This window comes from Elephantulus edwardii, unplaced genomic scaffold (assembly GCF_000299155.1).
Source record: "Elephantulus edwardii isolate Elephantulus edwardi_28Jun2011 unplaced genomic scaffold, EleEdw1.0 scaffold00075, whole genome shotgun sequence".
NCBI classification, from domain to species: Eukaryota; Metazoa; Chordata; class Mammalia; order Macroscelidea; family Macroscelididae; genus Elephantulus; species Elephantulus edwardii.
Window position 1 is genome coordinate 15,219,966 of NW_006399825.1, and position 22,914 is coordinate 15,242,879.

Here is a 22,914-nt window from a genome sequence, read left to right on the forward strand (position 1 = left end):
ATGGCACCTGTCTCCTCTCCGTCCTTGTATCAGAGCATCTCACGTCCCGAGAAGAAAGAGCACAGGTGTGCCAGCCGGCGAGATAATAGTTTCCATCTCAATGGAGAAGCTCTCATCCTTACGCAGTCCTATGAGACAGGTACTTGTTACAGGTGAAGCTGAGGCTTAAAAACTTATGTAGGCGAACGAGCAAGCATTGTCCCCAAGTCAGCCACTACCTTGCCTGTCTTGTTCACAGCTGTCTTAGAGTATCAGCCTCAGTTGCAAACCCGCTATTCAAACCACAATCTCAGTAATTTTTTTTTTTTTCATTTCCTAACAAACTCTTGCAGTGATTTTTCTTTTTGGCTTTGAAAGAGTCGCTTTTACATGGTGAGGTTGAAAACCTTAACAGTTTTCAAGTTGTCCTCAAAGAAGTGATATTGCAGGGATGCAGGCCCAAGGTGCGCATGGGGCAGCTAGGCATGTGGAAGAGTTGCCTGGCGCACCGACTGCAAGGACAGAAGGAGGCTCTGTTAGATGAACCCTAGCACTCGACCCTTAAGGTGTACTAAACATCTAAAAAAAAAAAAAAGGGCAAGCTCTGGTGGCCTAGTGGCAAGAAGCTGCACTGCAATTTCAGAGGTACATGGTTTGAATCCACCAGATTCTCTGCTGGAGAAGGAGGGACACTCTCCTCCTGTACCAGTCAGATCTGATTTGACGGTACACACACAAGAATGATAAAACAAAATAAAAGATTTTAAAGATGTACTAAACACTTATTTTCTACATGTTCTAATTAGGTTGGGAAACGGAGGTGTTTGGCATACTTGAAATTCATTCACATGCATACAAAGGCGGTTTGAATTGTTTCCTGTCTTCCCCCCCCCCGCCCCTTTCCATTGGGCTGAAGGCAAAAATGAGCATGAGACCCTGGGGAGATTGGAAGACCTGGAGCTAAGTGCTAAACGTCCTGGATCCCACTTGAGACTAACGTACGTAATAGGTTTCCTCGCTCCAACCCTGTGGAAAATGATGAATATGTGCGTTAATCCTAAACTTGAAGTTAAAAGAAATAAATACCAGTTGCTTTACAGACATCAAAACTATTAATAAAAATGTTACAGATGTACATGACATCTTTCCGTCACTGACGTTCTACAGGTGTTTGTACTGGAACCCTTGGCAGCCATGCCAGGGATGAAAGCAGGGGGAGTTGAGAGCTTTGTTAGAGCAGTCAAAAAGAAAGAGAAACCTCCAGTGGAAAGTATGTGCACGCTGTGGACATGCCAAGAGACGACTGTCTCATTCGGTGCCCTTTGTGCAACGTGGGTATTATTGGGGATGGACAAATGTTGGCTAATAATAAAAATTATTTGAAGTTGGAGAATGTTAATCACTCACACTGGAATCTAGCCAGAAGAGTTGTGTTATTTCACTTGGTTCTGAATCAAATGATGTTATCTACAGGTTTGTAAGCCTTCCCTCTTCTCCACTGATTGTAACATGTTAGCATTGCTTGGGGATATGATAATAATGCAGTCACAGAAAGCTTGGTCAAAGGAGAATTCTTGCCCATTGTACAGCTTTGGGTTCCCATTGAATTTTTTTTTTTCACATATATTACTTCTTCAATTCAGGAGACATAACAACAACAACAATGTCTTCAAAAAGTATTTTAAAATAGACTGTTTCCCATATATGGGCAAGGTGCTAGGTTGGTTTATATGCATTACCTCATTCTGTTCCCACCAGTCTGATGAGGTAGGCACTGTTATCATCCATATTTTCTAGATGAGCGAACTGGCATCATAATGGCTTGCTTACAGTTATTTATTTAGAATAGATGGAAATAAAAACCTTTCTCCTAAATATTTTTTCATTCAACAAATTAGAAAATCTTTATTAAGATCCAATAATGAAGCACCTAGGATATTGACAGGCATTGCTCATCATTCCCTCATCGACCCTTTCTCTGGGGAGCTCTGGTGGCCTAGTGGTAAAGAACAGTGCTGTCTCCTCAAAGGTATACGGTTCAAATCCACCAGCTGGTCTAGAAAGCTGCTGGAGGATCAGCTGTGAGTCTGCTCTGACTTCATGATCCATCTACTAAGTGTGTGAAATTCCAGAAGTTTTAGTATAGTTGTAGTATTTTTATTCATTCTAGACTAATGTTGACAAAATATGTTACTCCATTGAAATACTTGTGAGGTCAAGACTTTTGGAATGAATGGGTAGGTAGCCTTCTTCAATATTGATAAGGAAGTGTGATACAGGATATACACATAGATAGTCCTCAGTAAGCTTTTGTGAGAGAAATAAATGTATGACAATTGAGATTAATGTCTTTAACTTCCCCAACACTCTGGCATTGAATGCTTGAATGCAGCTAACTTTCTGAGCAGTTGATCATATCACACTGAATGTAGTATGAGTTCAAATCCTGGGTCCTTAACAGTTGTACAACTTTAAGCAAGTCACTGCTCTGGGCCCTCTTTCCTTATCTGACAGAAGGACTTATAAACAATTCATAGAGTTGTAAGGTCTTTGAGTATGTAGTTAAACCCCCAACTACTAGCTGAAGGGTTGGTAGTTCGAACCTGAAGGAAAGGTGTGTTGAGGGTGTCTGAACTCCTTTGACAATAAGAAAAGAAAGGAGAATCAACATCAACAGCCTAAGACTGATTCCTATGAGGATGAGGTTGGGCATTCCTCCTCCTTGAAACCTTTTTACCAGTTCTGACACCAACCATTCTTTCCTCAGCACGCCCTACTCCTCTCCTAAGGCTCCAGAATTCATTGTAATAATCACATAGAACTCTGACAACTATGGGGTTTATTAGAAACCTTCAGGTTACAACTGAGGATCAGGAATGAAGCAGGATATACTTGTTTTGGGTTTTTTAGTATATCAGTACAGCCTTTTCAGCCCTTCTCTCCCCTCCCCTCCCCTCCCCTCCCCTCCCCTCTCCTCTCCTCTCCTCTCCTTCTCTCTCATCCTTGACCTCTCTCTCTTTCTCCCTTGACCCCCCTTTCCCCAGCCTCTGTCTTCCTCAGGCAGGTGCAAAGCTCTTTAGCTGCACCATGATAAATGCGCAGAGGCATTCCACTCCCCCTCTCTGGCAGAAAGGCTTCTCTCCAAAAATGCTCAGCTTTGTTACTCCGTGAGTGGAGAAGCCCCACACATAGTCTTGTGAGGCTTCAGCTTCAGCAACTTCTGCTGTCACTATTTCTCTTATCAGTGTGATCACTGTCACTTTCTCTCTCTCTGTTGTTACAACTATTTTTCAACCTCTCTCTTTCTCTCTCTCTCTCTCTGTGTCTCCTAGGTCTAGGAAGTTCTCAGGACAGAGATCCCAGGTGTAAGGGACTAATGCACCTCCTAGCTTGTAATGAGGTCTCCCTTCCTGCCCATGAGATGGCTCATTTTAAGCCCAGCAGGATGGCAAAAGTGACCACCCTCCTGATGTTGGTTCTAGTTGCCTAATTTGTGTTGTTAACTAGTTGTTTAATCCCCTTGGTGGGCAACAAGCACTTTATTTGCATAACCTCACCCAACTGTTCTGTGGGAGTCACACAAACTGTGGGTAGAAGGGTCAGGTTAAGTAATTGTTTGCTCTGAAGAACCCATCAGAAAATAAGTCTGGAGATCTGCTTCCAACATGTCACAGCCCTGAAAACTGTAGGCAGCACTTGGACTGCGCACACATGTGCAGTCTCCATGATTTACAATTGACTCGGTTACAACTGACAAGGACGCAGACTTGATTTTACGGGGTGTCATGGAATCAGCTCGCACCCGATGGTGTGTGCCAGATTGTGACCTTGCAGAGGCCTGCGCCATCCTCAGTCTCCAACACACTTAAACCCACTGTTGCAGTTGTTTATGTCAGGCTACCTTGTTGAGGGTCTTCCTCTCATTGTTTCTGCCAAGCGTGGTGACCTTTTCTAGAAACTACCTGTGACTTTCTAATGACCTCCTCATAAAGTACCCAAAGTATGTGAGGTGAAGTCTCACTCACCATCCTTGCCTCTCAGGAGGGATCTGGTTGCACTTCTCCCCACACAGACTTATTTATTTTTTATTCAATACTCTTTCAACAGCACAATTCAGAGACGTCAGTTTTCTTTCTGTCTTCTTTATCCACTGCTCCATGTTTGTTTGATTTTTTTTCTTCTTATTTTTTTTTAATTTATTTTTCCTGGTTTACTTATAAAGTCAATATACATTGTTTTTCACACTGCATATTTCCCATTCCCTGTTAGTGTGAAGCGCTTTGGTGGCTTGCATGCTGCTGTGATCCTTGTAGCTTGCTATGTCACTAGTATTTCAAATCCCATTAGGGACAAGTTTCAATGAGAATTCCATGGCTTGGATCAGGCACGCCTTAGTCTCTAGATTGACCTCATTGTTCTTTAGCACTCTGGAGAGGTCACTGACAGCAGATTTTACTGCTACAACTCGTCTTTTGATTTCCTGATTGCTGATACCAAGGGTGCTCATTGTAGATCTCAGCAAGATGAAATTGTTAACAATTTCATTTTTTTTTTCCATCTGTCATGATGCCGCCTTTGTTGGCCTGGTGGTGAGGATTTTTATTTTCTTGATGTTCAGATGCAATCCATATTGAAGACTGTAGTCCTTAATCTTCTGCAGCAAATGTTTCAAGTCTTCCTCAGAGAAAGAAATGAAACGTTTTAGAGTTACAGTGAGTAATAAATGAATTAATATGGTATATCATTTTAGATCAAGTTCGGTCTTAAGTAAGTCTATATTTAAAAAAAAAATCCATTGTCATCGAGTTGAGTCAGATGCACTTTTTTGGATTTCAAAAATAAAAAAGATTACTCATTTTTCTGCCTGAAAAGTGACTGGTGAATTCAAACCTCAACTTTATGGACAGTGGTCTTACATGCTACATACTATGCCTCCCAGGCTCCAAAAGTGTGTATGTTAGGTGTCATCAAGTTGAGCACGTTTCAGTGACCCAGTGAATAACAGATCTGAACCTGTCCTATCTTGCACCATCCTCATGCCCTCTGAGATATTTGAACCTACTTTTACAGTCACTGTGTCAGTCCATCTATCTAAAAGTCTACTTTTCTTTTACTGACCCCTTTCACCTTTCTGAGTACGATGTCTCTTCCCAAAGACTGGCCCATCCTGACAGCATGTCCCACATATGTACGATGAAATTTCACCATCTCTTCCTCTAACGAGCCCCCTGGTTGCACTTCCTCTAAGATGGACTTGTTTGTTCTTTTGTCAGTCCGTGGGATATTCAGTTCTCTTCCCTGCCACCACCAAAGTATATGAGATGAAGTCTCACCATCCTTGTCTCTAAGGAGTCTCTAAAAGGCTTAAGAATTAGAGCCAATTTTCTTTCTTGTTCATCATATTTTTTTTATTGCCCTGAGTTTTTTTATATTACTTTAGTTATAGAAAAAAGTAAACAATTTTTTAAATGCATAAAACCCCCCTCTTAATCCCTAGAGAAGGAGGGCATCATGGGTGATAAAACAAAGGGCCAGCTAAAAGAGCTAAACGTGCAGAGAGCTAGACTGATAGAATGGCAACAGCAACGGGCTCAGCCATACCTGCTGTTATAACAATGACGCAAGACCAGGCAGAGTTTCCTTCTGTTAAACATAGAGTCATAGTAAGTTGGAACGAACTCAACAGCACCTAAAAACAACAACAGTGCTTTATTTCAGAGCGCTCTCCCAGCTGTCACCAGCTATCTCTGGCACTTAGATATTAGCTAAATTTAACACCAAAAACCGAGATCATTTCACTTATCCGGATCAGAGTGCATCCACCTGACCTCAGAAACCATTTCCTCTGTGTGTGTGTGTGTGTGTGTGTATACACGTGTATGTATGTGCATGTGCACACACTAACAGCCCGCACACCATCCTGATTGCCTTGCATGCTATTTCCAGGCTGGTTCCTTACCTTAAGCGATTAGAGTAAGGGAGCACTACACGGTTTCACATCAGGAAAGGTGTGCATCAGAGTTGCATTCTTTCTCCACATCTATTGAGTTTGTACGCTGAGCAAAGTATTCAAGAAGATGGACTCTATGAAGAAGAATGTGGCATCAGGTTTGTAGGAAGACTCATCAACAACCTTCGGTATGCAGATGACACAACGTTACTTGATGAAAGTGAAGAGGACTTGAAGCACTTGGTGCAGAAGATCAAACACTGCAGCCTGCAACACGGATTGCATCTTAATGTCCATAAAACAAAGATCCTTACCACTGGACTGATAGGCAACATCATGATAGATGGAGAAAAGATTGAGACTGTCAACGATTTCATCTTTCTTGGTTCCACACTCAATACACTTGGTACCAGTAGTCAGGAGATTAGGAAACATTTTTCCCTGGAAAAGTCTGTAGTCAGGGACCTCTCTAAATTATGAAGGAGTAATGATGTCAGTTTGAGGACTAAGGTATGCCTTATTCAGGCCATGATCTTTTCAGTCACTTGCTACACATCTGAGAATGGGACAAAGAATACAATGACAGAAGAGATGATGCCTTTCAATTGTGGTGATAGAGAATGTGGAAAATCCTATGAACTTTCAAAAGAACAGACAGATGTATCTTGGAGAAGGTGCAGCTAGCGTACTTCTTGCAGGCAAACATGATGAAGCATCATCCCACATTCTTTGGTATGTTGCTAGGTGAGTTTATTCCTTGGTGAGGGACATCATGCTTGGATGTGTGGAATGACCATGAAGGAATTGAAGACTTTCAACCAGGATCCACTGTGCCACAAGGACTGCAGCAATTGGTTTGAGTGTATCAGAGATTGTGAGGATGGCACAGTTTAGGACAGGGTTCAAGTCTGTTGTCCATTGGGTTGCTATGAGTCCTACTCGATTTGATGATACCCAACAACAACAGAAACAACAAAGCATCTGTGATCATGCTCCTCCCATCATATTAGTTACTTCTAGACAAGAAATCAAGACATCAACTAAAGGATTAATACCACTCTGAGTCACTGAGCCAGGTTTCTAATGGAAATGTCTTTCTCACATTCTAAGCGGAATAATTCAACCACAATCTTTAGTCCCCTTCCCTCCTCAATAGGGTAGTGATTATAAAAAAAGTAAAAGCATCTCTCTTTTACTCCTACAGATAACGACACAACTAGTCATTCCTGCATAGATCGGTGGCTCTTGACTGCACAGTAGAATCACCTGGAGGAGCTTTAAGAAATCCTGATGCCTGGGTCCTGTTAAATCAGAAGCTCTGGTGGATAGTCTTGAGGAGTTTTGGTTTTTTTCGGGTATTTGCTTGTTTTTGTTGCTGTTTTTGGTTTTTAAATGTCCAGGTCCATCAACAAACGAATGGATAGAGAAGCTATGGTATATTCATACAATGGAATACTATAATGCATTGAAAAACAAGGAAATCATGCAATATTATTCAAAATGGGTGACCCTGGAGGACATCATTCTGAGTGAAATATCTCAGTCACAAAAGGACAGCTTCTGTGTAGTGGTGCAGCTGTAGAATGGGACTGACATCAGGGTTGGGAAGAGACTGAGAAAAAGTAAATGATGTATACTGCATTGAAACAGATGAGGGAGAGAACAGTTTAAAATATGATTGGGTATTAAGGCAAGAGTCCAGAATGAAGTTTGCATAGAGAGAAGTGTACTCGGTATGGGGGTATGGGGGAATTGTATACCAGTGAAGGAATTTTTTTCTTTTCAAAGAGAGGAGCGAACTGGAGGGGGGTGCAGGGAGAAAAGTACAGCAATGAATGAATGGAAATCCAAAATCTGTAAATGATTATTAAAATCAATAAAAATTAAAAAAGGGAAAACAAAAAAAATGTCCAGGTGGTTGTAATTTTCAGTCAAGGTCAAGACTAACATTAATTGTTGTTTGGTGCCATTAACTTGGTCCCAATGCAAAACAACCCCATGTACAAGAGAATCACACACTGTGGCTACATCTTTGCACAGTGTTGCAGTGGCTGAGTGGTAGGAAGCTGCTCTGCAATCCCAAAGGCATGCGGTTCGAATTTACCAGCTGATCCACTAGAGAAAAATGGGCAATCTCCCCTTATTCAATTAATTGCCTCTGAAAGTAGCTGCCACTGGAGGGTCAGCTATCGGACTGTTCTGACTCCATGGTATACAACAACAACAATTGTCAAGCTATCTCATTGAGGGCCTTCCCCCTTTTCACACTTACTCAAGCATGATGCACTTCTTCATGGATGGATCCCTTGAGATTTATGTCCATCTGACATCTAAGGAGCATTCTTGCTAGACCTCTAAGATTTTCTCCTTCTTCTGGCATTTCATGGTGTATTAAATATGCTTAATCAACACTACAGTTAAAAGCTATCAAGTTTTCAGTATTCCTTATTCACTGTACACTTGTCACATTAGTTGTTGTTATGTACCATCAAGTTGACTACAGCTCATAGAGACACTATGAACAACAGCTCTGAACCTTGTCTTAGCCTGAGCCAACCTCCTTACCTCTGACACTCTTAATTCCATTGCTAATGTCACTGTGTCAGTCTATCAAGTAGAGGTCATCAGACAGGCCCTCTATGCCTTCACCTTATTTCTAGTAAACCCAATGACAGCTGTGCTTCTCTACTGTTGTGAAGTGCCACTGAGTGACCCTATGGACAACAGGTCTGAACTTTGTCCTGTCCCAACATCATCCTCATGAGCTCTGTCATGCTCAAGCCATTGTGGCAGTCATTGTCCACGTTACTGAGGGCCTTCCTCTCTTCTGCTGACCCTCTAACTTTCCCAAGGTGCTGTCTCTCTCCAAGGACGGGTTCCTCCTAAAAATATGATCAAAATAAGTGAGATGAAGTTCCATCATTCATGCCTCTGGCTACCCTTCCTTCAAGACAGAGTTGTTTGCTCTTTTGGCAGTTGATGGATATTCAATACTCTTCATCAACGACATAAGTCAAAGACCTCAAGTCTCCTTCTGTCATCCCTACTCATTGTCCAACTTCCAAATGCATAGGAAACAATTGAAAATACCACAGCTTGAATCAGGCACATCTTCATCTTTAAACTGATAGCCTTGAGTTTTAGAATTTGGAGAGGTGCCTGACAGTAGACTTCCACAATACAATGTGTCTTTTGGCTCCTTTTTTTCCTTTTTATTAAATTAATTTTAATGAAAGTTTACGGAGACTTTGGATTTCCATTCATTCATTGTTGCACTTTTCTCCCTGCCCAACCTTCCCCCCAGTTCTCTCTTCTCTTTGAAAAGTAAAAGAAAAATTATTTCATCTTTTGGTTTCTTGACTGCTTCTACTGTGGGTATTGATCATGCATCCAAATAAAATGTAATCGTTAGCAATGTCAATCTTTTCTCCATTTACCATGATGTTGCCTGTTGGTCCAGGGGTGAGGATTTTTGTCTTCTTCATGTTAACTAGTAACGAATATTGAAGTCTATAGTCTTTAATCTTCTGTAGGAAGTGCTTCAATTATTTTTATTTTCTGAAAGGTTATGTCATCCACATAATAAATTGGTTGATGAATCATCTTCCAATCTCGATGTCACAGGCATGTTTGTATAGTCCAGTGTCTTGAATGATTTGCTCCATTACAGGGTCCAAAATCTGATCTAGTGACCACACAGATCTCACAGAACCATACTCAAAGTTTTAGGGTTAATAAGGGAAGTTAACAGGTTACAATGATTATGATATAATTCTTCAATCAAGACATCTTCCTAAATGTGATTGTAGGTCCCTTGAATTCAGCCTCATGGCCTAGGCCAGTGTTACAAAGCTCCCTTAGTCCTGCCAATTATGGCATCTTCCCTTAGTCTCTGGCAAGCTTAGGAGAAGACCCCTGGCTCTGGCACCATGGGGCAGCAGTTTCTAGTCAGTTCTGTCTCATTTCAGTCCCCGGTTCTCCACTTAGGCTGCTGAAATTCTCGTGTAGGTCTCTGGCACAGGAATCTCCAGCCCCGGAGGATACACACTGCACTTTGCTTCCTCTTCTGTGCTGCTAGTGTGAGTTCCACCTTTGCTGCAAAAGCTGCTCAATTCAATTTGTATGGGAAAAACTGGCCAATCTTATAATGATTACTTTATACAAGCCCTGTTTCATGTTTGCCATTCATTTGGTGAAAGTAAAAGTCAAAGGTTAGGAAAGCCATTTTGAACCATAAATCTAGGATACCACAGAGGCCCATCTCTATCAGACCAGTGAGGCTGGCCTTTAAATGATTTTAAATTTTGTTCTACATTTTTCTTCCACCGTATCCAGAACCTTCTATTGTGATTGTTATCATAGTGGTCAATAGTGATAATCTGGTACCATCTATTTCTGGTCTAAGGCTACCGGAGGCTGCAGTTCATGTGGTCCATCGGTCACTTGAACTAATTGTTTCCTTAAATCTTTTATTTTTTTCATTCTTTGTTCCAGATGGAAGGAGACCAATCTGTATCTTAGATGATCAATCACAAAACCTTAGTCAGTACTGACAGAGTAAGATGGGGAAAGTTGCCTTACTAGATTTTGATATGCTAAAATGGTGTCTCTTTGGAGACGAAGGTGCGCCTGATACAGGCCATGGTCTTTACAATCACTTGTTATGCATCAGAGAGCTGGACAATGACTAGGGAGGATAGAAGGAGAATTGACGCCTTTGAGCTGTGGTGCTGGAGAAGAGTACTGAATGTACCATGGACTGCCAAGAAAACAAACAGATTCATCTTGGAGAGGATTAAACCAGGCTACTCCTTGGAGGCAAAGATTCTGGGGCTTTGTCTGACATACTTTGGACATGTTGCAAGGAGAGACAGGTCTTTGGAGAGGGACATCATGCTGGGTAGAGTAGAGGGACAGTGCAGGGGAAAGACCCTGTATGAGGTGGATTGGTTCAGTGACTGGGGTAATCGGGATGGGTGTGTCAGAGGCAATGCGATTGGCACAGGATAGAGCAGGGTTTAGGGCTGTTGTACATAAGGTCACTATGAGTCGCAAACGACTAGACGGCACATAACAACAACAACAACAATTGGTCTAGATGTTCCCAAAGACTATATAGTCCAGTAACTCAGTCCCTCAAAAGTGTTTAGTTACTTAAAAAATCTGGGTGACTTTTCCCTTGGTATGTTCTGTTTAATTCAGAGAGTTTTGGTGGCCTACTTTGTAGGGAGTTGAGCTATTAGCCCAAAGATTGCACCTCTTTGGCAGTTCGAACCCACCAGCTACTCTGCAGGAGAAAGATGGACAATCTCTGCCCTGTTGTTTACCACCCTCGCACCCCAATGGGGGGCCAACTCTGAGTCAGTTCTGACTTGGCAGCAATGAGTTTTAGTGCAAAGGAACACTAGAACACTTTCTGATGATTTATAATCTGCACACGCAGCCAGTAAAAATGATTACGATGAAGAATTATTTTAGGGTAGGGGCTAGTCTAACCATTTCAAAGGTAGGGCAAGCTTATGTGACATTAAGGCAAAAACAAGTTGTCCTCAATATGGACATGTGAAACCTGGGAACTCCCTGAAATTGCATCTGAGTCTTTTTAGGCTGAAGGAAAAATTAAGTAAAGCAACAGAACTGTGATGAAATGTATTAAAAGCAATGATGACTGGGATGACATGAACACCGTCAGATTCAGGACATTCTATGTACTGTCACTACAGTAAACATTTTAGCCTAGTCTGTAGTAAGCTGTGCTGCTGACCCCAAAGTGTCTGATGGTTCAAATCCACCAGTGGGTCCTTAGGAGAAAGGTAAGTGATCTCCTCTCATGCGATTTACATACACAGCAAAGTAAAAGTTGAGGAAATTGAGGTTTTGGTTGAATATTTACTGCCTGAAATTGACCAAACATACAATCAAGGTGGATTACTAATAATTGGTCCCAAGCAACAATAGCAAAGCACAACAGAGCAGCAAACTACAAATTCTGGTGAGATCATAGAGAGATTTGAACTCCTAATCACTGCTGGTGGGACTGTAAAATGGTACAACCATTATGGAAGGCAGTCTGGTGCTTTCTGGAGAAGTTGGAAATAGAAATACCATTTGATCCAGCAATCCCACTACTGGAAGTGTACCCTAGAGAAACCAGAACTGCCACCCAAACAGATATATGCGCACCCACGTTTATTGCTGTATTATTTATGATAGCGAAGTGATGGAAGTAGCTCAATTGCCCATCAGCAAATGAATGAATAGAAAAACTGCGGTACTCTCACACAACAGAATATTATGCAGCATTGAAAAAGAATGAACTTGTAAAACACTACACAATGTAGATAAGCCTAGAAGACATTACGCTGAATGAGCTATCTCAGTCACAAAAGGGCAAATACTGCATAATACTATTATAAAATAAAACTGACATAGGGTGTTGAGGGATGAATAGGGGGAAAGTGGATGGATCATGAACAAAAACACGTAAGGGAACACCACATCATTTAAAATCAAGAAAGGGGTATGTTAGGGCTGTATCCTTTCTCCATACTTGTTAAAACTATATGCTGAGCGAATGATTTGAGAAGCTGGACTATATGTATAAGAATGTGGGTGGCATCAGGATTAGAGAAAGACTCATCCATAACCTGTATTATACAAAGGACACAACTTTGCTTGCTGAAAGTGAAGAGGACTTGGAATACTTGCTGCAGAAGATCAACAACCACAGTCTTCAGTGTGGATTACATCTCAACATCAAGAAAACAAATGTCCTCACCACTGGGCCAATAGACAACATCATGATACAGGGAGAAAAGACTAAAATTGTCAGCAATCTTATTTTGCTTGGATCCGCAATCAGCTCCCTTGGTATCGGACATCAAGAGATCAGACACATGTTTCATTGAGCATGACACATGTTCCAAAGAGCAATGATGTCAGTTTAAACACCAAGGTGCACCTGATTAAAAGAATGATCTTTTCAATTACTTGCTAATCATCTGAAAGTTGGACAATGAATAAGAATGGTAGAAGAATAAATTCATTTGGCTTGTGGTATTGGAGAAGAGTACTGAATATCCTATGCACTGTTAAGGGAACAAACAAGTATGTTTTGGAGAAAGTGCTACCAAGGCGCTCCTTGGAGGTGAGGGTGACAAAGTTTCTTGTCACATACGTTTGGCATGTGATTAGGAGGGTCCAGTCCTTGGGAAAGGGCATTATGCTTGAAAAGGTAGAGGGTCAGGGAAAGAGAAGAAGACCCTCAATGAGCTGGATTGACTCAGTGACTCCCTCAGCGGGTTCCAGTGTATCAGATGGTGAGGATGATACTGGATAGAGCAGGGTTCAGATGTGTTGCTCACAGGGTCACTATGAGTCCTACTTGAGTCAAAGTCACCTAACAACAACAACAACAAAACTCCCTGGAGGGTCAGCTATGAGTTGGTTGTGTCTTGATAGCAATGGATTTAAGTCTGAACCTATTTTACCCTTAAGAATTCTGTTAAAGTTGCTATTATTATCTCTACTTTACAGATAAAGAAACTGATTGCCAGAGGAGTTAATAATTTGCCCACAGTTACATACCTTTGAACCTGCATTTTCCTGACTCTACAGCCTGTGCTCACAAACATTAAAATTTACCTGCATATGGGCCTAGCAGCAACAATCATTGTTTATAAGGCCCTGAGAGCCACCAGATGGTAAATCCTGAGATAAGCAAGATCCTGATTGTCCTCTGGTATCTATTTCCTGAGGACCAGATCATATCTTCCATTCTAGTGTGGCCACTGGTGGGTTTGGGTTAAGGTGTGTGAGAGCCAAGGACTCTGGGTTTGTCTAGTACATGGTGTGAGAGTGGAGCCAGTTTGATCTTCGGACGTTGCAGCGTCCCTTCAGCTAGTTTCAGAACCTGTAGATATTCAGGCAGAAGCAGTTTCAGTTCAAGCAACCGTGATTCTATATCAGTTGTGAACCGAACACTGGAGCCAGGAGTACAGTCTGCTAACCAGGGCTTCACAATGGGTCAGTCAGTCTTATTCAATGCTCTGCTGAGAGTTGGTATTGCCAGCTTGTTAAGTACCTTGGGTAAGCAGTGGAACTCCTTGCCACTAAGCCACCAGCACCCCACCGTCCATATACTGAAGCAGAGTTTACATTTTCACAAGATCCCAGGGTGGTTCTTATGTAGGGATCTTGTGAAAATGCAAATTTTGATTCAGCCTATCTGGGATAGAAAGGCAAATCTTAGCAGGGGTTGAACCAGAAAGAACACCTTCAGATCTCTGCAGCCAGCCTTTCGGTTGTAGCTGAGTTAGAACCCAGACCCTTACAACAGTGAGAAGATAGGGGCTTACAAAAAAAAAAAAAAGCAAAACAAATACAACAAAGTAGGGCATTGGGAAATCTCAGAGGAGGCGGTAGCTCAACCCAGGAGCTCAGGTGAGATACCCTGTGGTGTCTGAAAGGCTGCATGTGGACTAGGTGATCTCTCCGTTCTAGCACAGGAAATTGAAACTACTGAATACATTTCAAGCAGATTAAGATTTAACACTGAGGATCAGGCAAAGGCGTGAATGATAAATTTAAACATGAGGACTGTTACTTATTGCTGTGTGTGGAGGAATCTGAACCGACTCATTGCTGACTCTCCAGCACATTTGCGTGGAAGGAGTTTGCCCTTCATTTTCACTCCGAGCAGCTGGTGGATTCAAACTGTACGTCTTTGGGTTGATAACACAACTCTTTATCACTAGACCTCCAGAGCTTCCTGATGACTGTTATAGAAGGAGAAAGGAAGAAATGTATGGCTGCATTTGAAAGGAAAGAATACCTCAAGAAGTGCTTCTGGATCGCAGCAGACTGCTGCCCACAGGCGCATTGAGGAGCCGTGTCTACTTTGTTTCCCTCAGTCTTCCCCATGTGCCTGAGACACTCGGGTATAATCTGGACTGAACCCGTGCAGAGGAGGCAGAGCTGCTACAGGAGCAGCAGCATCCAGCTTGGCTCCAGAGCATCGCAGCAGAAGAAGACAACAACCCGGGCCCTATGGGCAAGCGGCCTCAGAAGCACTATGACGCCGAAGAGGGGCAAGATGACGAAGATAGTGAGGAAGACTTGGATGACGATGAGGACATGTGGGATGTGGATGAGCTGAATGACTACAACGAATCATCTGATGATGAGGTCAATGAGGTGGCCATGAAAGGCTTCAGGACCAGTGGTTGATCCAGGTAGACAAGACAGCAGTGTTTTCAGGGAGATCCGGGCCAGTCCAACCCAGCCTGACAACCAGCTGACAGCCTCAGTGCCTGAAAGCTCAACCTAGGAGACCTTCTCAGCCGCTGCCAGCACCTGGCCTCGTTGGCCCCTCCAAGGCCATCAGTGTATTCTTGAATCCCCAAGGCCTGGTCCCACCGCGCCTTCCTGGCTGCTGGGTCTGGTCTACTTCTAACTCTCTTTAATAAAGACATAGGACTGGCAAAAAAAAAAAAAAGAGAGAGAGAAAAAACCCCCTTATCTCATCATTTGCTTCACTGTATGGTGGTTAGTTGCTCATATACCTGCTTTTCTCATTAGATTGTTTGTTTTACTTTTTTTCTTTTTCAACCTGGCATACTCTTCCTCTTCATTGCAGATTTTATTTTCCAAAGGTGACTGCAACAGTTTGTCATATCTCTCATATTCTTACATCACATGACCTTATCGCCCCCCCCCCCACACAGAGGGAGTACAAGGGTCCTAAGGTGCCTTTCTCGTGAATCTAGGTAGGCTCGTGACAGCTTTGATCAACAGAATGTGTTGAAAGTGACACTACGTAACACTAACTCTTTGAATCCCCATTTAGGCACTCCACATGACAATTCCAGGTGAGTCCCAGATTATCCTATGCTAGGTATGGACCGATGAATGTAGAAGCTTCCAGATGATCCCAGCCCCCACCTCCACTCATCCCCAGCTGTTCAGATCTTTGCACCTGAAGTCCCAGATATGAAGCAGAGGTGCACCAGCCAGGCTGTACCCTCTCCAAAGGGTCAGCAACAGGAACATGCGAAAATGGTTGCTCTTTCACACCACAGGTTTGGGGTGGTTTGCAATGGCAACTGGAATATCCCTAAATTTGCCTTCCTGTGAAATATTGAATGATCAAGTAGACAACTTTTTTCTTTTTACCTGACCCAGTTGGTGATCAACTTAGGCACTGAAGCTAGAGAACTTTCATCTGCCTAACTTTGATCCTGTTGAGTCACGCTGTTGATGATATGCATGGGAAATGTCTAATCTTTAAAACACAAATCTTCGCCATTGATCTTAATATCCTGCTGCAGTGAGTTCCCTGGGTCAATTGTGTGTAGTGGGGAAAAAAGTACCGCCTTTTATCCAATTTAAACATTACTGCCTTTTCATCTCATCTGGTCTTCTTGTTCTTCCCCAAGTAAAGCAATTTCCATTTTGTGGGGACCTAGACACAGAGAACTGAGTTGAAACAATAATTTTTTCTTTGAGCTGGTCACTCAGACGGCCTCAGGTGTGCTGGGACATGGAGTGGGTGGGTTTTAGCTGGTGAATTAAAGGTGGTAGTGCACTCCATTCTAATTAGTCACAGGTTTTGTCCCAAACTTTAAAAAAAAAACCACCCCAACAACTTAGTCTGTAATTTCTGCAAGAAGCAATTAGTGTCTTCTGATAGCGCTGGGCAATGGGACATGGTAGAGTGAGAAGAACATGGCTCAACCTGAATCCAACGCTAACCTTATGGAGTCTCATTGTCTTCATCTTTAAAGGGCTTCAGCTGAGAGATACTTTGGTACTTTTTCAGCTTTAACATTCTGTAAAAGAAACGTGTTTGCTAATTTCTTAGACATATCTCCAGCAATCTCCAGCAATCCATGGGGAGCAGTATTTGTATTTTAAAAAGTATTCTCCATTCTAAAGAGGGGCAGTTCTTGCTGCTGATGGTCTTGCATTGATCCTGACTTGCTCCATAGGATTGTCAAGGCTGTGGGGTTTTGGAAACCGATCACCAGGCCCGTCTTCCAAAGCACCTCTGAGTGGGTTTGAACCACCAGCCTTTTGCCAGTAACCAAGTACTTAACTGTTTGCATCGTCAAGAGTCTCTAAGGGGGGACAACCCGTTTGCCATCAAGTTGATTCCAACTCCTAGGCAAGAGAGGACCCGCCTTCCAGGTTTTCAAGGCTGTGATCTTTATGGAAGCAGACACAGCCTTATCTTTCTCCTGATGGTGGGTTTGAACTCCTGACCTTTTACTTAGCACTGAGAACTTACCTAGCCACTGTGCCAAAACACTGCTTCAGGTTTCACAGGAGCCCTAGTGGCGTAGTGCATAATGTGTTGGTCTGCCAACTGAAAGCTTGGCCCGTTGAGTCCAAACGATGTTGAGTTTGGTTTGGTTTGGGATTAGTTCTTTTCCTCTATAGATTGTTAAAAAATTACATATTGCTAGTCTCTTCAAGGGGTTAGTTTTTATTAAATAGTGCCTCAATTACCAATGTAACAGGAATTATTTGGGTAAAATTTTAACCATTTGAAGTCTTTGCCCAATACTTTTTTCTTATTTACAGAAGGAAAACAGAGTCACCATTTGGGACTTTGAGATGCATACTGCAGGCACAGTTTACAGGAGAGAAAGGAGGATCCCCCGAGATTATGGATTTGAGCAGCCGGAGTCCCTGTACCAAAGAGTAACAGAGCTGAGAATCAAACCCAACTTCCTACCATCTCCAGTGCTCTCCTCCTCTCCCTTGCCAATTTAGATGGCAGTTCTTGCCATCTTGTGATGTGTTGCTAACACAATTTGTTTTTTAAAACAAATGCCCCAGTCAGAATGTTTCTTAGAGGCTAGGATGGTGAGATGGGAGGGAACCAGTCTGTAGAGAAAGGCATCACAGCTTATTAGATACTGTCCGCCACTGGGCCAGTTCTGACAGATACAAACCCTCCACTGGATTTTCCACTTAAGAAATCAAAATGGGAAGAGACTTATCTTTCCTCCTTGGAGCCCCTGGCTTCTGGAACCATGCAGAGACGTGCAGGCTTTGGGTTAGCAGAGCACCTCGTCACAGACCACGCCCACAGAGCTCCCCGTGGTAAAGCAGACGGTCAATGGCAAAGATGCATGGCCGCCGTGGCCATGACAATGACAGTGACAATACAAGGTGCAGTGGGCATTTGGAGGACACGCAGGCTCGGGCAGGGTTATGCTCTGTGGTGTGTGGGGTCACGACGAGTCAGAGCCAACTTACCAGCCCCTGTAACAGCCACAGACAAATCCTAGGTCAATCACATTAACTCGTGCCTGCTCCAAGAGGCGTGAATTCATTCTGAGATCTGGCCCCAGGTGACCCTGTCAGCTTGGTGGTGGCTCTTAGCTTACGCTGCAATCACCTGAGAATCTTCATAAACATGTTGATGCCAAGATTCACCCCTTACTTAAGGTTTTGATTCATTTGCAGTGCAGCTTCAGCATAGAGATTTGTGATTAACTTTTTATTGGAGTAAATTATACATGTAGAAACGTGTATCTTTCCCAAGTATGCATCTCAACGGACTTTTACAAACTGAAGAGACCAGTGGAACCAGCCCTTGGTTTACAGATTGGAACTTAGCTTGACTGTTGTTGTTCCAAACCTCCACCTTTACAAACACGATGCCCTTTTTCAAGGAAGAGCCGCTAAAACCCTAGAATCTGCTTTGTGCTCATTTCTAGCCATGTCCCTTCACAGGTGAGCCAATATCCTGGCTTCCTTTGCATGGATATTTCAGGCATGTTGTTCCTGGGTGCTGTCACGTCAATTCCCATTCATATTCATATAGAGCAGGTCACCAGGTTTTTCCTCTCAAAGGCCAGGTGAGTGGGTTTGAATCACTGATCTTTGAGTTAGCAGTTGAGCATTTAACTGTTGTGTTAACAGGGCTCCTGTTGCTTGGAAACAGGGATTCTTTTTTTTTTAAGCTCCTCAGAGGAACTTATATTACAGTTTGCAATCATTGGCTAACTGATTGAAACAAAAACGGTTATTGATCGGCTTACGGATAGAGAAACAAAATTCATAGATACAGACGAATCAAAGAGTCAAGGATAGTAGAGTATTGGAAATGTAACAATCAGAAGGTAATTAAATAAAACACTGACACACACACAAAATCAGGTAATCTCACTGAAGAATTTGTAATTTTGGTTGTGAAAACATAAACTTTTACCCAAAACACAATAAAAGATTGTTTGTTTTTAAATGCAGGTGAACCAAGGTGGAGAGTAAATGGAAAGAAACCCAAGTTACACATGTGCCTCAAACTCACACGTGTGTCCTAAGCCCACATGTGTCTTACTCACAATCGCTGCTTAAATTTGTTGTTGGGTCACTGTGTTGGTCCATCTTGAGCTGGGCTGGATTAGCTGAGCCTCCAGCAGGTTTTCAGAGGCAGTAAATCATACGAGGAGATTGCCCATCCTCCTACAGAGCAGCTGGTGAATTAGAACCACGTGCCTTTGGGATTGCAACACAGCTTCCTACCACTCAGCTATCAGAGTTAGGTTGGCAGTAGATGAAAAACCACAGAATCACTTCTGAGCCCTGGAATGAACCTTAGCAAGCTTGTGGTTTCACCCTTTTGTGCTGCAGATAAGGAAATGGTCCAGGAAAGAAGTTTGAATGAGAGAAATTTGAAGTCCAAACACTTACAGAGAAAGGTTAGTTAAAATCTTTATTGAGCAACTTGACAGATGGGAAATAACTTGTTTTGATCCCAGAAGTGCAAGTTTGATGTAATCTTCTGTACAACATTGTGACGATTCATGTTCTACGACTACTATTTAATCTGACATTGGTAGTATATTCACAGGTGACTATTATGTTTGTATTAGTAAAAATTGTCTGTATGTTGGCCTTGTGGTCTAAACCAGATGACAGAGCTCTCTGCCCCGGGGGATGGATGGTTCTAGGCTTCACTGAATGTTTTCAGTTTATTTGTATTTCTTCTCATATGATTAGCCTTCTCTGTGATGCTTTTCCTGGCAACTATCAGGAAGAGGGTGAAAGAACTATTTTTAAGAATTTTTCATTTAAAACTTAGATGTACGTGTGTAAATCTTACTCCTTGAGCAATTCCAGAAAGCAAAGCAAACCTCAGAATATGGGAATATTGTTATTTTTGAAGTCCAGGTAAGCTGTGGGAAAATATCAAGAATATCATTCATGAAGAATGCACAAAGTCATTATTAAGAAGGAAGAAGAAGAAAAGACCAAGATGAATGTCAGAAGATACTCTGAATATTGCACTAGAGTGCTGAAAAGCCAAAGCAAAGGGAAGAAATCAAGATGATAAGGAGCTGAATAGAAGATTTCAAAGGGCTGCACGGTAAGAGAAGGCAAAATATTATAATGAAATGTGCAAGGAGCTGGAGTCAGAAAATCAAAAGTGGCAAATTCACTCAGCATTTCTTAAGCTGAAAGAATTAAGGAATAAATTCAAGCCATGAGTTGCAATGCTTAAGGATGCTATGGGCAGAATATTGAATGATTCAAGAAGCATTAAAAGCAGATGGAAAGAGTATACAGAGTCATTGTACCAAAAAGAATTGGCTGACACAGAAGAATTTCAAGAAAAAAACATGAGCATGAGGCAGTGGTGATGAAGGAGGAAGTTAAGGCTGCTATGAAGGACTTGGCAAAAAGTAAAGCCCCAGGAACTGATGGAATACCAATTGATGTATTTCAGCAAACAGTTGCTGCCCTGCATGTGCTCACCAAGTTGTACCAAGAAATCTGGAGGACAACTACTTGGCCAACTGACTGGAAGAGATCCATATTTATTCCCACTGCAAAAAATGGTGAGCTGACAGAGTGTGGAAATTATCTTACAATATCACTAACATCTACTAATGTCTACGACTCAATGGCACTTTACAACATAGAGAGAGCTCTGTCAGCCTAGTGGATAGAAAATTATGCTACCAAGCCAAAGGTGGGTGATTTTAATCTGTGGCCCTCAGGCCCGGTTTTAAATTTTTTTGGTCAAACCTTCTTCTAAGTGGTATAGCACTGCTCTGTCCATTTGCTATACAGAGGTAACTCGTGGTTGCTGTGATGCTAAACACTGTGATACTGATGTGTCAAATGCGATAATGGTTACCCATGGTGGACAGTGTTTGGTGGAGCTTTCTGATTAAAACAAGGTTGGAAGCAGGAGTGGCATCCACTTCTGAAATGACTTGCTTCCGGAAACTCGATGAACATGGAGAAATGATGAAAGTTATACACAAGTGTTCAGGTCTTTCATTCATAGGGTCGCTATGAGTCGTCTACCACCCGACTACATTTAACAATAACAATAACATCACTAATATCACACACTAGCAAAATCCTGCTGAAGATAATCCAGAAAAGACTTGAACAGTACATTGACAAAGAACTATCAGAAATACAGGCTGGGTTTAGAAGAGGCCATGGCACTAGGGACATTATTGCCAATGTCAGATGGATCTTGGCAGAAAGCAGAGAGTACCAGAAGAATGTCTATCTGTGTTTCATTGAATATGCAAAGACATTTGACTGTGTGGATCACAATAAATTGTGGCTAACCTTGAGGAAAATGGGAATCTCAGAACACTTGATCATGCTTATACGAAACCGAAAGTTGGACCAAGAAGCAGTCCTCAGAATTGAGCAAGGAAACACTGCATGGTTCAAAATAAAGAAGTGCATCAGGCATGCTTCCTGTCCCCATACTTTTTCAATCTCTATGCAGAACAGATAATTCGGGAAACAGTGTTTTATGAGGTGGGGTGTGGCACCGAGATTGGAGAGAGACTCATTAACAACCTACAATATGCAGATGACACAACCTTGCCTGCTGAAACTGAAGAAGACCGAAGCTCTTGCTACAAAATGTTAAGGTCTGTAATCTGAAGCTCAACATCAAGAAAACAAAGATTTTTACCAGTGGACCAATTGGCAGCACTATAATAGATGGAGAAGAGATTGAGGTTGTTAGCAATTACAGCTTGCTCAGATCTACAATCAACACTCTTAACACCAGCAGTCAGGAAATCAAAAGATGAATTGCATTGGGAAAATCTGCTGTCATGCACCTCTCCAGAGTGCTGAAGAGCAATGATGCCAGTCTAGATACAAAGGTGCACCTACTCCAGGCCATGGTCTTCTCAATTACTTGTTATGCTCAGAGAGTTGGACAATGACTAAAGATGACAAAAGAAGAATAAATGTCTTTGAGTTGAGTTGCTGGAGAAGAGTCTTGAACATATCATGGACTGCCAAGAAAACAAATTGGTCTGTTTTGGAGAGGGTAAAACTAAGTCTGTCCTTGGAGGCTAGGATTTTGAAGCTCCGCCTCACTTACTTTGTGCACATGGCCAGGAGAGATCGGTCCTTGGAAAAGGACTTCATGCTCAGAATGGTGGACGAACAGTGCAGGAGAGGAAGACCCCAGATGAGATGGATTGATAGAGTAACTAGGGCGATGAGGGTTGGTGTGTCAGACAGAATTAGTGAGACTGGCTCAGGACAGGGAGGGTTGCACATAGAGTCGTTATGCATCGCAGGTGATTCAACCAATAACATTTGATGACAGGTTTAGAAGCAGGAGTGGCCTCCACTTCCTAAACAACTTGCCTCTGGAAACTCTATGAACTTTGATAAATGTCAATAATTGTAGAGGGGCTTCAGGCATTTTGTTCATAGGGTCGCTATGAGTTGTGCTCAACTTGAAGGCAATCAACAACAATAAAAACTCTTCAAAGATTGGATTTATTGGATATTTTTCTTGAAAAAAATCTTCCCGCCCTTCTGCTTTTCCCAGTTTTTACCTCCACAGGCTTCTCCTCTGCTTTATTGGATCCATGACAGTATTTTTGATTTTACACTCTAGCTACATCCCTTTACTCAGATTGCTTTGTGGCTCATTTTTTTTCCAGGGCAATTTTTCTGGTATAAATTATACCCTC

General features: G+C 42.2%; 1 pseudogene; it reads left to right on the forward strand.

Annotated features, from left to right (window-relative positions):
- Positions 1–15,228, forward strand: LOC102870688 (annotated as a pseudogene).
- The last annotated feature ends 7,686 nt before the right edge of the window (positions 15,229–22,914 follow it).